Source organism: Cetorhinus maximus, chromosome 19, assembly GCF_964194155.1.
Source record: "Cetorhinus maximus chromosome 19, sCetMax3.hap1.1, whole genome shotgun sequence".
Classification (NCBI taxonomy): Eukaryota; Metazoa; Chordata; class Chondrichthyes; order Lamniformes; family Cetorhinidae; genus Cetorhinus; species Cetorhinus maximus.
In genome coordinates this window covers 48,444,328-48,460,266 of record NC_135897.1, presented here as the reverse complement: position 1 = coordinate 48,460,266, position 15,939 = coordinate 48,444,328, and positions in this window count along the sequence as shown.

Below are 15,939 nucleotides of genomic sequence, written 5' to 3'. Positions count from 1 at the left end.
GCACTGTGGGTGCACCTACACCACAGGGACTGCAGTGGTTCAAGAAGGTAGCTCACCACCACCTTCTCAGGGTAATTAGGGATGGGCAATAAATGCTGACCTAGCCAGCGATGCCCACATGCCGTGAATGAATAAATTTAAAAAAGCTATGTGGTTGATTGCAGAATGTCCCTGCCATGAACTAGCCTCTTGCTCAAGTTTGACATGTTTTGGAAGCCCCTTGAAAGGTAGTCCATAGCATTGAGCAATTGATTGGACACAGAAAATATTTTTCTTCTGTAGGCTGGTCGTGTAAAGTCTACATTAATGTCATCTCTAGCAAAACATGGACGACAGCTCAAATACTGGGGCTGGGATTCTTCCTGATCCATTCCCAATAACTTTGTACACTAGTTTCCTAATAGTTAGGAGTAGTCCTAGCTGGACTGACAGTAGGAAGATAATCTTTGTGTTCTGCTGGCCAACTGCATAGTTTTAGATAATAAAACTGAACAATAATGAAAGCACACTTGGGAGGCCTGGTCTGGCTAAAAAGAACATATATTTCAGCAGTGGAATTTCACTCCTAACCTATGTTTAACTCTCTATCATGGCACCCACTTTATTTTTATGCTATATTTCATACCAGATTAAAGTCTCTCTTTGCTATCATGAGTTAAAATGTGAGATTGCTGTTTTTAGTGGAGTTCTTTTCTCTATGTTTGCTTTTCCCCATTTAAATGTTATTTATGGCAACAGTAAAGAGAAACTAAAAATCTTGCTTGCCTGAAGTATACTTGTATCTTAAAATAACTACAAGCATGTGATTAACAATGGAAAAAATGATCTGTTATGTGTGACAAGAGTTTATTAAGAGTCATAGGATCTACCCAAACTAATGAAATAACTGATGAACAGTGTTGTCTGTGTTTTGATAATCTGGTCAACTGTACCATGTATTTTGGAATGATCTTATCAAGAAATCAAGAAAGTCATGGATAGATTATCATGATTCAGAGACACACAAAATTTTTACTCTTATACAGCAGTAGTATAATTCTCTCCAATTATTCGCATTCCTGATTATTCAGCAGAAATTTCAAGGAACAAAGCTTTGCTTAAGAGATTGCTTCACTTCAGTAACTCTAATTTCCTTTTGCCTGACATAGCCTCACACCCAAGAAAAAAAAGGTAAAATCTGAATCTATATTATTACAAATCTGAAGAATAGCATTATTACAAGTTTAGGGTCTGTTTTTTGGAGACTTTACTACAGAAGTCCTGGTCACATCACTAAGTGGTTTGATTATCTTATGTTGGGATGTGTCTGCTCTACCCAATACCTACCTATATGAAAGTATAACTCAGGGGTATAACAAGGGGGAATCTTGTGATTTGATATGAATATTGTGTCTCACAAATGCCCTCTTGTGCACTTCTCCAATTTTTCCAAAGATTGATAACTTGCTAAGGTGAGGCCAGATATAAATTGTAAATAAATGTTAAAGCTGCTTTGTTTACAAACTGTATGTGAACATACAGTGAAACAGTACAACCAAAATGAGACTCATTTAAAGCAGAATCAGAATCACAGTGCAGAAGAGGCCCTTTGGTAGAGACCTACCTACCTAATCCCATTTACCAGCACTTGGCCCATAGCCTTGAATGTTATGACATGCCAAGTGCTCATCCAGGTACTTTTTAAAGGATGTGAGGCAACCCACCTCCACCACCCTCGTAGGCAGTGCATTCCAGACCGTCACGACCCTCTGGGTAAAAAAGCAAACTCACTTCTTTCCTCAAAAACATGGGGAAAATAATAAAAGCTTCACCCTGTCCCTCTTGTTGGCTGTTTTTGACATTACTTTTTAGACTACTTCCAACTACAAAAACTGACCTGCATTTTTAGTTCCCAACTCTGGGCCTCAGGCCACATCTGGTAAATCAGAACATCTCTGATTTAAATCCTGTGTCCATGTTAATTCAGAATCCAGGCAGAAGAATCTCTTTCATTAACAGCCATGTCCAACATTTGTCCTAGTCCTCATGGGTCATGTAAAATGCCACAGAGATCCATTTCCCTCCCGCTGGCTGATGAATACCGCAGCAAATTCACTAGCAACCGTGGGACACTGGCAACAATATCGTTTCTGGGACCTGGCTACAGGCCAGGAGGAAATTTAACAACCTTGCTCGGATTGCCAAGGTCCTCTTCATATCTCTCACTCAATAAAGAATTCCTGCAACACCAGATTTCAGCCCCAACATTAGCAATGCTTGCCTTCCCTGTTTCGATGCATCTCCTCCAATCACATCAGGACACTTCACTCCGCCTCCCCCTACTTGCACACACAGTCAACATCTGCTGTAGCCCTCACAACAACTTTGTCTTCAAGTTCACACTTGTTGTTTCTACTGCTCAGCATACACTTTGCTTCAAACATTTTTGAAATCCTTCGAAAGGGGAAACATTAACCATTCCCATTCATCTTACAGGAGAACCTAGCTCACAATTGGAAGGAGTTCTCACAATCAAGTGGAAATCTTGCACAGTTGCAAACTTTGACTCCAGCAGGGAGGCTTTATTGGCAGAGGAAGGACATGCTGTAATGGAGGTGGTCAGACTGCAGCACACTGTGGGGTGTTTGGGCATTTTTCCTTCCTTTTCTCTTTCCACTGAACTCTCTAGCTCACATGATCACACACAACATGACAACCAAGTGATGCATTGCACTCACTCATCTGGTGTTCCCTTGCATGCTAACTATTATCCCTCTGCCTTCAGATGACTCAGGCCCAGAAATTAAGCACACAGGAAAATGGGGCCAAGCCCCCAGGAGATGCATGATCACTTGCTCATATTTTTTGAAATTGGCACCTAAGCATTATTGATCGTGAATTAGTGGGGTCTGCACTGCGTGATTCACAAAGCACAGAACAGGTACAAGTGGAATGGGCAATCCAGGAAATGGCTCAGCAGGGTGCAAGCTTTGTTGAAGAGGACAAGGATATAAACTTTAGGGGTGCAATCTCCAAAGGAAAAGTGCTATCTATACACCAGCAATTGATGAATCCATTGGATTACCAGCTTGGAAAGCAACACAAAGCAGAGAGGTGATGGCAGAGTCTCCTATCAATTTGTCTGGTGCTTTTAATTTCCACATGGCATTGCCAACCAGCAAGCAACAATGGAATATCACTTCAATTAAAGCTGTAGCTGGGCTGGACTTGCACTGGGACCATGTAGATTCAAAGTTCAAAGCAAAATACTGCGGATGCTGGAAATCTGAAACAAAAGCAAAAGAGCTCAGAAGAAGAGTCATACAGACTCAAAACGTTCACTCTGTCTTTCTCTCCACAGATGCTGTCAGACCTGCTGAGTTTTTCCAGCATTTTTTGTTTAAATCTTGTTTAGATTCAAAGCTCCACTATTTCCTCCAACTTGGACAGGTTGTGAGGCATTGGGTGGAATTTTCCGTGCCCACTGGCATAGGGTGTGTTCAGTGGCATGAGTGGACAACATGGTATGATCGCTTTCACGACAGCATGAAACCAGTTCACAATTGTCTGCTCAGCCTGCCAATAGCAGGAAATGCATTTCGTGCCATCGGACATTGGGGGCCTCATTGTAATACACCAGCATATAATTATTAGGCCAGCCCGCCGGAACTGTCCCCCCCACCCCGCTGGATCGTCAGTCCACGTCAGCAGGAACATGTTTCAAAACAGCACATAAAAGGGGTGCACTTGGCGGCCTGTACTTTGAGGGGAACTCGGAGGTGAGTACACAGTAACATTGCGGAGCGCTCACCACGGTCATCTGTTGGACATCATGCTTGAGGGTGTTGTAGTTAAGGGCAGCCCAGCCATTGAGGTGACCTGCAGAGGGCGAGGGGAGCAAGGGCAGCCCTGCCATTGAATATAGTGCATAAGCATTCAGGGTGGTGGGTAGGGTGGGCGAGGGAAGTGGCCGCGCATTTGGGAAACCTGTAGAAAGTGACCATTCCTCTGCAGCTAAGACAGTTCAGGCACAGCCACATTGATTTGATTGGAGTCGGGCCTCTAGCTTATCTGCTCACTCAAGCAATGCAAAGGCATCAAACTGCCACCAAGTGCTTCAAAGCTTTTCAACCCCCCCACCACCCACCACCACCCACCACTCACCACCCACCACCCCCTTTATGGCACAGACTGCAAAGTCATGAGCATTTTAGTGGACTGCAGTACAACTGGACGACTGCATATGTTGCACAATCTCCTCGCTAAAGCTGGTCAAGGAGCAGTCACTGTTGGAGGTGCTCACAGCCCCTTGCGATGTCAGCATCCCGTTTTGGACCAGTTTCTCCCACTGTTCAAGCTAACAGTGCAGCCTTGCAGCGCGTGTTAGGAGAATGCCTGCGCCTGAGCTGAGAAGACAGCATGCAGTCCTGTGGGCAAATCTGCGGCCAATTGGTTTGGCGAACTGCAGCGGAGGTGGTGGAGATGGCATGCAGCACATTAATCCCTGGCCATCTAAGTGGTGGCCAGCAATCTCCTGGAATCGTTAAGGGGCCATCACACTTAACCAGGACAAGTTCTTAGTACACCCATGCTAACCACGTGTCTCTCTCTTTCATCTTGCAGGAGGATTACATCAAGATCATGGAGCTTGGTGAATTGGCTATATGCCTGATGGCCTACAGAGAGCGAAGACGATGGAGGAGAGAGCGACTGAGGCTCCTGGCTGTGCAGAGGCAGCAACCTCAGGAAGAAGTGGTGGCTGGGGCTCCTGCACATGCTATCAAAGAGCCACAGCGAGCCGTTGCAGGACCATGTACTGCACTGGGAAGGGAACATGTTGCCCAGCATATTTGGATCCTCATCAACCACTCAACCAATGTCTGCCCTGGTGACAGAAAGCCTGCTGGGCCAGACTGCTCTTTCAAGCTCCTACAGTTCATTGACCACAAGGGTCTCCAGAACCTTCTGCTGAGCCACAGCAGCCTTCCAGCTCCCCTGCTACAACCATAGAGGGAACAGCACAAAGGCCATTAGAGGATGTAAGAGGTCACTTCAGGCAGGAATTATCAGCTAACACCTGTGTAGATGCTTGTGTATGCCTGTAAAAATAAAATCTTTGTGAGCATAAGTGTTCCTTATGTAACCAATGACATTGCAATGTCAGCAGGCGAGACGATTGATCCTTGGACACAATTCATTGAGGAAGAACTGGAGCATATAGAGAAACAGTACAAACAAATGAGACTTATTTTAATCAAACTCACTTCTTTCCTCAAAAAAATGGGGAAAACATTAAATATATTTATATATAAGAATCAGGATGCTCCGGCTGATATCATGCAGCCTGCCACCTTGGTAAATCTTGGAACAATGCACCTCCCCTTTAACGCTGCAGGCTACGTTTAAGTGGCAGCAGGCACACTGGATTTTAACACTGCAGGTTATATTTAAGTGGCAGCAGGCACACTGGATTTTAACACTGCAGGTTATATTTAAGTGGCAGCAGGCACACTGGATTTTAACACTGCAGGCTATGTTTAAGTGGCAGCAGGCACACTGGATTTTTCACACTTCCAAACAGTAAACCGCCTATGAAGAGTTTGTTCAGAGTTGGCTGTTTAATTGTTCAATTTAAATGAGGTCTTTTGGTTCCAACAGCCATCCTGTCATTTTGGTGGAAGGGTTGAATATTGGATGACTGGTTGTATGTTGCAGGGTAAAAAATCTTTTGACAGCTGCCGTACACAAACTTGCATGATTCTGTTTCTGTGATCAGAGACTGGTTGAACATTCATTGAGTGGTAGCCCTTCCAGTTCATAATGAAGCTAGCTGGAATTCTCATACCTTGATGACGCCATTGACACGAGGGTCGCCAGCCACTGCTGCAAATCCCCAAACTTGCTTGTGTTGATGGTAGGGTCACTGACTCTGCTTGGACATTTTCCTGGAGAGTTCATCACAAGACTTCCCACCTCCAACTGCCCTGTCCAAACAAACAGCGTTATTTCCAATCTCCAATATTTTTACAACTAATTGAAGTGTTGAAATGAAATGGGAGTGGGTGGGGGAAGAAAGACCTTTTAAATACTCCTATAAATTTTCTCTTGGGTTCCTCACAGTGGTGTCCAGACAATTAATCTCTAATTCTTGGAGACTCCAGGGCAATCCTGGAGGGGTGCAACCCTAGTTAATGGTCGAGTTTAATAGGGAATGTGACGTATTGGTTTATCCTGACAAACAGGCAGTTTGATGCAGCTGTGCACTCTGACTGGGAAACACAGGAGATCTCTCCTGTAGCAGTGTAGAACATGCCGGTGGCAAAGGAGCTGGGGCCCATAATGACTTTGAAAGCCACTGGCAAAACTTGGTCTTCTGGTCCAGCAGCTCTGTGTCCAGATCTGTTGGACCAGAAGGTGACAGAGGTCTATTAACTACTCAGAAGCACAGTTTCTTGACTCTCTGTTCTTTAGATAAGGCCAGTAGAGTGACTTTTGGCCTTTACGCCCTTGTTTGCAGGAACAGTCCCTTCACCTTGTCCTCAAATAAACACAGCTTATTGTACTAGCTGATAAGGCTTTAGGCTTCTCCAACTGTTCCTCCATCCAAGTGAAACTAGCAATAATAGTACCCATGATAAACAAATCGTGCTTACTGAGGGTACATAAGCCCAAAAAATCACAGGAAGAAATAATCTGGAAGCTGGAAACTTTCATGGTAATTCATCAACAATGACACCCAGATACTCTGATCTAGTTATGTGCAGGTACACGCGCTTTAACTACAGCTTCTGTGATTCTGAGAGACCAATCCTGTTGGGATTTCTGTGATTACAGGTTAGAAGGGTGCTGAGATCATAAGGGCATCACCAGACCCTATTTGTATATTTTCATGAGGCCTCGCCTCTGCCCCTAGTGGATTGTGATCAGCAGGAATGCAGAGGGAAAATAGTGACTAATCCTCCCACCAAGTGGTCACTGCTGTTTTTCCCTGTCTGTCAAATAACATTCTAACCATCAGGGCCTTTCTTTGGCTGACACTGATAACCGCCTGAATTGAGCACAGGCCTCCTTGTAATATTGTGCCCATTCTAGGGTGTTCATAAAATTTGTTAAGACTAGCTGGAGCATGCTTAAAGGGACTGCTGGAGGCTGAGAACAAAATATAAGCTAATATTTTTAAACTTGCCTTTATGTTGAGTGGCTGCATGCCTGATCAGGATCGGGGTACAAAATCATGAGATGCTAACATGAGTTCATGCTTGTGATGGAAGAGATCATCAACAGTGCTAGCCTGTACTACTTAAAACCAGCCTGCGCCTTTTAAAGAAGGAGTGTTTCTTGACTGCAGCAGAAGCTGCAAGTTTTTCTAAAAGTTAATTTGATGTTTGAAAGACTCAAGAATGGCACAACATGGCAGAGAGTGCTCCAAGATTTTCTGATGCAGCACAGCAGACTGTGGTGTAGGAGGTGGATAGGAAGAGAAGTCCTCATTCCAGAATGGACCAAGGGGTCCTCCAGACAGGCATGCAAAGGCAGTGGTCAACACCTGGAGGGTAACCACAAGAATCTCAATACAGTGCTGCAAGAAGCTCAATGATCTCTGTGGTCAAAGTCACTGAATACATCTTCAAATGGGCCCTGACAATATTCTGGCAATAGCACTGAAGACTTGTGTGCCAGAACTTGCTGCGCCCCTAGGCAAGCTGTTCCAGTACAGCTACAACACTGGCATCTACCCAGCAATGTGGAAAATTGCCCAGGTATGTCCTGTACACATAAAGCAGGACAAATCCAACCTGGCCAATTACTGCCCCATCAGTCTATTCTCGATCATCAGTAAAGTGATGGAAGGGGTCATCAACAGTGCTATCAAGTGGCACTTGTATAGCAATAACCTGTTCACTGAAGCTCAGTTTGGGTTCCGCCAGGGCTACTCAGCTCCTGACCTCACTACAGCCTTGGTTCAAACATGGACAAAAAAGCAGAAAACCAGAGGTGAGGTGAGAGTGACTGCCCTTGACATCAAGGCCGCTTTTGACCGAGTGTAGCATCAAGGAGCCCTAGCAAAACTCAAGTCAATGGGAATAAGTGGGAAAGCTCTCCATTGGTTGGAGTCATACCTAGCGCAAAGGAAGATGGTTGTGGTTGTTGGAGGTCAATCATTTCAGTTCCAGGACATCACTGCAGGAGTTCCTCAGGGTAGTATCCTAGGCCCAACCATCTTCAGCTGCTTCATCACTGACCTTCCTTCCATCATAAGGTCAGAAGTGGGGATGTTCGTTGATGATTGCACAATGTTCAGCACCATTCATGACTCCTCAGATACTGAAGCAGTCCATGTCCAAATGCAGCAAGACCTGGGCAACATCAGGCTTGGGTTGACGAGTGGCAAGTAACATTTGTGCCATACAGGTGCCAGGCAATGACCATCCCCAAAAAGAGAGAATCCAACCATCACCCCTTGACATTCAATGGCATTACCATCACTGAATCCCCCACTATCAACATCCTGGGGGTTACCATTGACCAGAAACTGAACTAGACTAGCCATATAAATACTGTGGTTACAAGAGCAGGTCAGAGGCTAGGAACAGTGCGATGAGTAACTCACCTCCTGATTCCCCAGAGCTTGTCCACCATCTACAAAGCAAAAATCAGGAATGTGATGGAATATTCTCCACTTGCCTGGATGGGTGCTGCTCCCACAACACTCAAGAAGCTGGACACCATCCAGAACAAAGCAGCCCACTTGATTGGCACCCCATCCACAAACATTCCCTCCCTCCACCACAGATGCACAGTAACACCAGTGTGCACCATCTACAAGATGCATTGCAGAAACTCAGCAAGGCCCCTTAGGCAGCACCTTCCAAACCCAGGACCACTACCATCTAGAAGGACAAGGGCGGCAGATAGATGGGAACACCTCCACCTGGAAATTATCCTCCAAGCCACACACCATCCTGACTTGGAAATACATCGCCATTCTTTCGCTGTGGCTGGATCAAAATTCTGGAACTCGCTCCCTAACAGCACTGCGGGTGCAGCTACACCACATGGACTGCAGCAATTCAAGAAGGCAGCTCGCCACTACCTTCTCGAGGGCAATTAGGGATGGGCAATAAATGCTGGCCCAGCCAGCGAAGTCCACATCTCTTGAATGAATTTTAAAAGTGCCATATCCTAGCAACTGTATCACTAGCCATAAACACATTTCACTTATTGAAAAAAACTAATGGGCATGCACACAGAAATGTTTAGTGCATTAGCAGGCCTAGTAGAAATACTGCAGTCATTGCCAGAGAGTATGCAGGAGCCCAACGTCAACCTTGCACAAGGTTTGCACAAACCATGAAGCCCGATCTTTCCAGCATGGAAGTGGTGGCCAACTCCATCAGTATATCTGTGGACCCAACCACCGTGCAGCATCTGAAGATCAATGTCTCAGCTCCATTGCAGCACAGGCGGAAACCATCCTGTGTCTGAGTGCTGCAATGGCAGCTTAGACTGAGGTAGTGCAAGATCAGCCTACTTCCATCATGTCCGAAGAAACTAGTGGTCAAAGGGGTTCACAAGATGTCACAATAGTCTAGTAATTTGTCCTCCAACAATGCTAGGATCGTTATGGTGCCGTGCCATTTTGAATCTGAAGAGGTATATATAGAACTGAAAATATGAAGCTATGCAACCAAACTTTGAGGTCCCAGACTTTATACAGGAAGCCAAATGGTATTGATACTTAATGCTGAGTCTGACCCTAATTTTCCTCCACCTGGTTCTCACAGCTTACATACAAATTGTAAACTTTAAATATCCACTTCCTTTAAGAAAAATACAAATAGGCAGAAAAAGAAAAGAATAATACAAACTGTAATCCTTTGAAGCTTTTTTATGTTTTTTGTGGAGGTGGTGAATGGGACTGGACAAGGTGGCATTCCTCTGAGTAAATGATTTACTCAGTTTTAAACAATCTGTCTTAGTTACATTACACAGTGATTTAATGGCATGCTATGAGGAATAACACTTCAATTACAATCAGAGTATGCGTGCATGAACAGATAAAGGGTTACATTTTATAATGTAAAATAAGTTCTGTAAACTTAATCACTGAGGTTGTCAACCAAAATATTTTATGGTGTGTTTTTGTGTAGCCGTAATTTTCCTCTATTCTTGAAGTAATCCAATTAACAATATTGATCATAGATGAGTAAAAAATGTAACCGACAAATAGTAACACATACAAAATTCTTTCTATCCATTAGTTAGGCCCTGAATATAAATACTGCTGTTGTGAATCTCACTTGTGAGTCCATTTGATTGGTATACTAGTGTCACCTAGTGCTTATATTGTGTCATTATGTGTTCAACAAAATCAAAATGTATCATGTACAGCAGACAAACAGAAGTTAAAATCAATCTATTTATGTGAATTTGTCTGGCAAATTCAGACCAGGCACTCAAGAGCACTTTTCTTGGGCTGGAATTAAGCCATATTTAAAGATTTAAGTTTTCCTCTGGTTGCTAGGTGTGAGTAAAATAGTAACAAAATAGAGAAGTTTTTTATCTGTGATTTTATGATTTGATGGGAACCTGATGTAAAAGTCAGTGTGGCAGGCTTTGCACCTGCCCACCTTGGCCATCACTGACACTGATTAATTTTCTGGGGCCAACCTTAATAGATTGTCACCATTGCCCTGGACTAATGCAGGCCTTAGATGCCAGTAACATTGCAAGAGGGCCATCCCTGTTGGGCAACCGAAGAGGAGGGCCAATTTTTGTAATGACAAAGCTTTTAATTGGTTGTTCCATTTTTATAGGGATGTCTTAATGTTGGGAGTTTGCTGGCATTTCTTGTTTTCAGCATTGCAATTGTGGCAATGATGTTAAGTGCAAATCCTGCTGTCACTTCATCATTATCATGCAATTAACCATATTGGGCATATGTATTTAAGGACCACTATTGCTCCTGACAGAAAATCTGAGTGATAGTCATTGGCATGGAACTGATATATTAGTTCTTGAGCGGATATTCTTCCTCCACTGACACAAGATCCATCTGAAAACTGGTGGAACCCTTCAGAAAATCAAGGCTCATATTCACTATTCCTAGCAAAATTGGAAATGTATTTTAAACAAAGATATTTATGGTTTCATTCGCAATAATAATCAAAGCAAATCTACCAGCTATGTAAAGCACTCAGAAGAAATTATCCATTCCCTCGCCCACCACCACAATTGTTAGCACAAAGGAATTAAAAGATGATCTACTCTCTATCAATGCTACTTGACCTAGGAGGGCTAGATGGTGATACTGGTTGCACAACATGGATTATTGGGATATTGTGCAAATACCTGAGAGGGAAGATGAAGCTTCAGTTTAATTTCACATCCAAAAGACAGCTTTTCTAGCAGTGCAGCACTCCCTCAATAATGCAATGGATTGTCAGCCTAGATTTTGTACTTAAGTCACCAAAATAAGTGCTTGAACCCAGAACTTTCTGATTCAAAGGCAAGAGGGTTGCCATTTAGTTAACACAGTTATCAGTTACCATTTCAATTAATATTTGTGCAGATGCATTTGAGGAAATCAGCACCTATAGTGATATTGGAAATCAATGGAGATCCAAAGGCTCCAATGTATTTGTAAGAGGGAGAATTTTTTCAAGGTTGGACACAGGAAGTATTGGAAGTTGAGGGGATACAGGTTATGGGTGGTTAAGGACCACCCTTAGCCTTGGAATGATTGGTACCATAGGAGTGGAAAAGCCACAGAACATTATAGGGTGGGGGACATTTAAAGAGGACAGGTGAATTCAGAGGAGAAAGGGCAAGGGGAGTTGAGAAAGAGATTGAAATCACTGAGGATTCTCCTTCTTTCTTCCTGTCCCCTTAGCAGTTCTATTAAACTTCCTTCTTTTTTATTCCCTCTCCTTTTCTGATTTGTTCCCTTTGTTTCCCATTTTCTGGTATGATTGGGCTGTGCTCTGTTTTGCCTCTCTATCTCTTTATATTTGTATTTCTCTCCATTCTCTTTGCCCTCTTTGCTCTCTGCATTTCTTAGCTGTCTCTCGTGTTTACATCTTTATGGTGGGAATGCAGGGAGGGAGGAAGGCAAACTTTGTGAACAAGAAAGCAATTTCCAGACACATGGTTGTGCAGCAACTGAGCTGAGTCTGGACTGCTACAACTGGATGGATTAGAAAGGGTCAAGGCTATTATGAGCAGAAGGGAATAGACTGAGTTGGACTATTATGAAAGCTGGGAAGTCCCTATGGAACTTTGTTATGACACAGCCGATGGTAAATACTGAGTTGTACAAATCCCAAAGGGAAACTTGAAACAACTGCTACAGCTTGTTTTGCAGTTTGTATAAATTTTAAGAGGCGTGCCTTGAATTCAGTAGTAATAACACCACCAAGTCTTATGGGTTTTACAAAGCTAGATTAAACATTTATTAATAAGAGAAATGATTTTTAAATACATACATAGATCTGCCCAGTTTGGGTTCCACTAGGGTCACTCAGCTCCTGACCTCATTATAGCCTTGGTTCAAACAAGGACAAAAGAGCTGAACTCCCAAGGTGAGGTGAGAGTGACTGCCATTGACATCAAGGCTGCATTTGACAGAGTGTGGCATCAAGGAGCCCTAGCAAAACTGGAGTCAATGGGAATCAGGGAGAAAACTCTCCAGTCATACCTAGCACAAAAGAAGATGATTGGTTGCTGGAGATCAGTCATCTCAGCTCCAAGAAGTCAGTGCAGGAGTTCCTCAGGGTAGTGTCCTGGGCCCAACCATCTTCAGCTGCTTCATCAATGACCTTCCTTCCATAATAAGATCAGAAGTGGGGATGGAACTCAAAGGCATCAGTGGCACCAAAAATGACACTAGAAGAGGAAAAACTAAGGTTCACTTTGTGGTCAAACAGCTTGCCAATACTCATTGCACAGATAAAAGCAAAAAAATTGCGGATGCTGGAAATCTAAAACAAAAACAAAAATACCTGGAAAAACTCAGCAGATCTGGCAGCATCTGCGGAGAGGAACACAGTTAACGTTTCGAGTCCGAATGACCCTATTGAAGGTCTTTTGAAGGGTCATTCAGACTCGAAACGTTGACTGTGTTCCTCTCCGCAGATGCTGCCAGACCTGCTGACTTGTTGCACAGACTCACCCAATAACTATGGCCAATTTCGTGAGGTAACTTAAGGCAGAACTTGAAGCAAACTCCAGCAAGTCACTATTTTAAAAAAAATCATCTGGTAGACCGATCCAAAATAGTGCTAAAATTCTTCAGCAGATGCGTGCTACTTATATACAATATGCACATACAATTGTAACTCTTTCGAGTTATCAACAGTCACAGATTGTAACTCTTTCGAGTACATTCACAGTTCTTGGTTTCCAGGAGTGGGACATGAACCCACAACCTTCTGATTCAAAGGTGAGGGTGCTATGAACTGAGCCACAGCTGACGCCTCCACATACAATTGTATACATACACACAACTGAGTTGTCATTCAAGAGGCAATGTTGCCAATTAATGCTACACTGCAGAGTTTAATTTTCACTCACGGAGTGTGATTCAATTGGTGTACCACAAATAACCTGCAATTCTGCCACATAAGAGATGAGATACTGAAAAAGGCAGGATTTCTACAAATCTTGTTCAATTAGCAATTATTTTAATTTCAATTAGTCACAGAAATAAGCGAAAACACACAACACTGAACGATAAAACTGTTAATTTATTATTAAATTAACAGTTAAGTTTAATTTAACTGTTAATTCCTTTGTTGTCGAATAGACCTCACATCATATAATTTGATGAAACTCCTGTTAATTTTGGAAAATATATTGCGCTTTTGACGCTTTCGTGGTAAAAGTTCTAAGGAAGCCAGTTGTCCGGTGATGTAATTCTATCAGTTTAAATGCATCATTTTGCCATTTGTATAATTTGCCGTATAATCCGGCAATTGGATTTCTGTCAAGGTCGAGTGCATTTTTGTTGCAAAAAAAATCTGGTAATGGCCACTAATTGCGTTTACCTGTCCATGTATACAAAGAACAGTTCGGGTAATGCGTGAACAGGGGTTTCCCATTCGAGGACACTTTCAGTGATGCAGACCTGCACTTCAAGCGCCTAATGGTGTGTCTGTCAACTGAAGTAGGAAACTAAACTTAATTACCAACGAATGATATACAATATGTACACAATTATTATTTCCCTGTAATCCACCAAAGGTTGGATCCCTCTGATTACACATGTAATATTTTAGTGAAGAGTTCGCCACTTCTCAGTTCTGGCAATTGATCAAATCATAATTCCGACTGCAAAACAAAAATCCAATTTGGGCACAGCAGCATATGGCACCAGGTCAGATTTCACCTCTTATTATTAAGCGTTAGATGCCGATGGAAAATAATGACAAGGCAGAAATGAAAGTATTTCTGCACTCCAGCAGTCACTGGTTATGATATTGCATGCATTACATTCATTCTGAGTGGAACATCTTCAGGCCCTTATGCTTCAGCTGGCAAAGTAGCTGGCCTGTCTTCTCATGTTTCCTGGTGCTGTGATAGAAACGTAGTAGCAGGAGTAGGCCGTTCAGGCCCGAGAGTCTGCTCCACTATTCAGTGAGGTCATGGTTGATATGTATCCTCGTTTTATTCACCCGCCGTGGCTCCATGTCGCTTAATACTCTTGGTTACTACCTAGCAAACATTGAGCTAGCATTTATTGCTTTTTGTGGGAGAGAGTTCTACCAGCCATTGCATGAAGTAGTTTTTCTTAACTTCTGTCCTGATTGGCCTGGCTGTGATGTTAAAGGTGTCCCTTTATCCTGGACTCCCCCACCAGTGGAAACAAGTTTTATCTCTTTACCTGTCACCGTTTTTCCCACTCTCTATCCTTGGCTAGGTTACAGCCAGGCAATCCCCAATCACCCATGCAGTATTTTAGGTACAATAGGTATGAAATTTAAGATGCCCATTGTAAAACTAAAACAATCATTATAAACTTTAATCGTCATCTAGTCACGTGGCACTAGAAATGTAGAAACAATGAGGTGTATCCTTTTCCTATGATGATTCTTTCTACAAAATAAAAAGAATGTTCGGACACATTGTTAAGAACTGTCGCTGGGAATTATCCAGAAAACCATGAGCCATTTGAACTATAGGTTGAGGTTATAATAATTATTATTCCATGGCAACTGTTAATTCTCGGAATAGTTGTAAACAGTTCAGTGCAGTTAATTGTTTAATCCATGCTCAAAGGTATATTAATTATAATTTTCTAGCAGAGGGAATAGGACATTAATCATCGTTCACATGGAACAGATTTGTTATTGTTTCATGTAAATAAAATTTGTTTACGAATCGAGAATCAGAACGGCTTTCTAACCCTGCGTATTTTCTTCGAAAACAAAATTGTAGTCCTCACTTTTGCGCTAACCAGTTGCATTGAATGAGATTAGAAATTCTGGCATTTTCTTCCTCATTAGTGAAGGGAAAATTCAAAAAAAGCCTTGCTGTATGTTTGCCTTGCTGCAATGACTTGTGCCATTAACTGAGTAGTTCTAATCTGGAAATCAAGGACGCGTGCAATAGACTGTCCTTTCAAGGGTGGTTTGACGAACAGATAGATGGGTGGCCAGTACCCCAAAGGATAAAGTTTAACGATGATGGAAGATATTGTGTCTCAACCCCATGGGGCGGTGTGCCAAACAGATCAGGACTTATCCTGAGACCCACAGAGGTTTAAGAACAGAAGGCTCCATCAGCTGGCACTGAGGTCCATGGTGGCTTCAAGCATGTTTGCCAGAAACATAAACCAACCTTAGTTACTGATTACGAACCATCCCAATGGTTTAGGAGAAAATTAATCAGCTGCTCGTCAGTTGTGTTTTACCGTAATTAATTAGCAGGGGACTATTCGCAAAACTAAAGCTTGCGAAAAGA